Source organism: Cyprinodon variegatus, unplaced genomic scaffold, assembly GCF_000732505.1.
Source record: "Cyprinodon variegatus isolate N-32 unplaced genomic scaffold, C_variegatus-1.0 Scaffold938, whole genome shotgun sequence".
Lineage (NCBI taxonomy): Eukaryota > Metazoa > Chordata > Actinopteri > Cyprinodontiformes > Cyprinodontidae > Cyprinodon > Cyprinodon variegatus.
Window position 1 is genome coordinate 111,034 of NW_015151391.1, and position 2,120 is coordinate 113,153.

Below are 2,120 nucleotides of genomic sequence, written 5' to 3' on the forward strand. Positions count from 1 at the left end.
GCTGTCGTGTTTTTGTGAGGATCTCTGTGGTGGTTCGTAACAAGCGGAATCAGAGTGAGAGATCACGGAGCTCGAAGGAGCAACGATCCCGAAAATATTTTTGGAAAACCGTTTGGAAATAAACCTTTTAGTCCTTCTCAGTGCTTCCCAGCTGGATCAGGTGATCTGGGTGGTTGAAGAAGATCCTGTCAATCATCGGGGTGTAGATCAAAGGCATCAGGATAAAGGTAAGGGCAGATTTAACCTAATGTAACCCTGAAGTTGTCTCCATACCTGCGGCTACGAATGGAGACTTTTCAGCTCCGTCTATCTGCTGGAGCGCCCGCTGCCTGTGGCTGTAAAATATCCCAGATTTAAAGGAACCGATCCAAATCAATCCCTTAATGATCGATTGATTACAGATAAAAGTTGGAGCGAGTTTAAAAATGTTTTCCAGTCGTTGGGTGGATCTAGAAGCGGTTCTAAAGGAAGGAGAGTCAGGGGAACAGATTGGGGCTCGGAGTTGCCGCCAGGAGATAGACGGATCCTGCCGTCGTGGAAAAAGTTTTTTTTTTCAGCGCAGCTTGTTTTCGATCTGCTATTGTGTCAAAAATATGTCAAAAACCCCTAAAATTCATTAAAAACATTTTATTTCATTGATTTAACTCCGAGGGGGATTTTCTGGATATTTTAGTCGAACTTTGTAAAGTTTGTTTACCGCTAATTAGCCGCATTCCTGCCAGTTAGCTCAGCGGCTAACTCCGCTGGGAAAGCTTTGGGAAAAATCAGGATTTTTCCAGTTTTTACTGCTGGTTGGTGTTGGAGCTGAAGGCTCGGAGGAAAGTCTTGTTCAGGGAGAATTTTTCCCTGTTTTTGTGTTTTCTAAGCGGCTCCATCAGGCGGGTCTGGTTTCCATTCAGCGTGTAATTCCTGGAGCCGCTTGGTTCTTCATAATGAGCATCTAATCAGGGTCCAAACTCTGAAGTTTTCACCAGATCAAACCTTCAGGTCTCGGTTCTACTGGATACCATCCGGTTCTGGGAGGTTCGGACCCAGATTTGTCCTTTTTTGGGCTTGTTGAGGCCCTGATCTGCACCTCAGCAGGAATCAAAGTTCTTCTGCTCTCAGTTTCTGGGTTATTTTTCTCTCTGTCTGGTTTTAGTTTGGATTTTATCCCATTTTGATATAAAAACTCTCCGGAACCGAAAAACCAAACATGTTCGGGTTAAACTGGATCCAGAACCGCCTGCAGTAACATCTGGTTCTGGTTCTAATCCCTCCTGGAAGCTGATTCCTTCCCCCCTAAATATTTGGACTGAGCTGCAGATGTTTGATGATCCAAGCCCAGATCTCTGACCCGGTCCGGTTCTGGTCTGGGAACAATTGGCAGGATGTTGGATTGGTTCTGGAACCCTGAAAGCTGGTTCTTCATCGGTAGTAACCAGGATCCTCGGTTCCTCCAGAACCCAGAGGAACCCATCAGAACTTCTTTATCTCCGCCGTTAGCGGGTCGATGGCGTTCCCGGTCACATTGTTGGTTCTGACCTACTGGATCCGCTCTGTTTGAACCTGGAGACCATTAACCAGCAGCAAACTGTCTGACCTGAAGTTCTGACCCGGTTCGGACCGTTCTTTGGTTTTCTCCTCCATCGGTCTGGTTTTTCCTGACCCGGTCAGAACCCGCTCCATCCTAACCAGACCCAGCAGACGAGATCAGGGTCATGGTTCTGACTCCTGATCCCATCGACTCGGTCTCCTAGCCTCCCCTCAGCCCTCATCACCACACATCCTCCTCTGTGCTTCTGCTTTCTGAGGTTTTAATCGTTTTATTGAATCCCGCAGAGTTTCCAGGGAAACGTCGTGTCGGTTCTGGATCTCCAGCTGTCAGATGTTCTGATGAAACATCAGCTGGGTTGAACCAGAAGGCAGAGTTCTGACCCGACGGTACTGTCCTCTGCATCCAAGATGGCCGCCCCTCCCATCATCAGATCAAAGCTTTCCTCTCGGTTGTTTCTAAGATGTTTGGACTCTGTGTCTCAGAACCAGGTCTGTGCGGGTCGGTCTGGTTCTGATTGGGTCAGCAATGAACGGTGGACCTGTTGGCTTTAAGGTCTCAGGATTGGGTAATCTGACTGGATAAT

At 47.6% G+C, this 2,120-nt stretch overlaps 1 protein-coding gene across 2 annotated transcripts in view; it reads left to right on the plus strand.

Annotated features, from left to right (window-relative positions):
- Positions 1–2,120, plus strand: part of bmpr1a (bone morphogenetic protein receptor type IA) — a 44,589-nt gene continuing 42,469 nt past the window's right edge. For both annotated transcript variants that reach the window (XM_015398505.1, XM_015398506.1), the window contains exon 1: positions 1–227. The gene's annotated coding sequence lies outside the window, so the exon portion shown is untranslated. The remainder of the gene's footprint in view (positions 228–2,120) is intronic.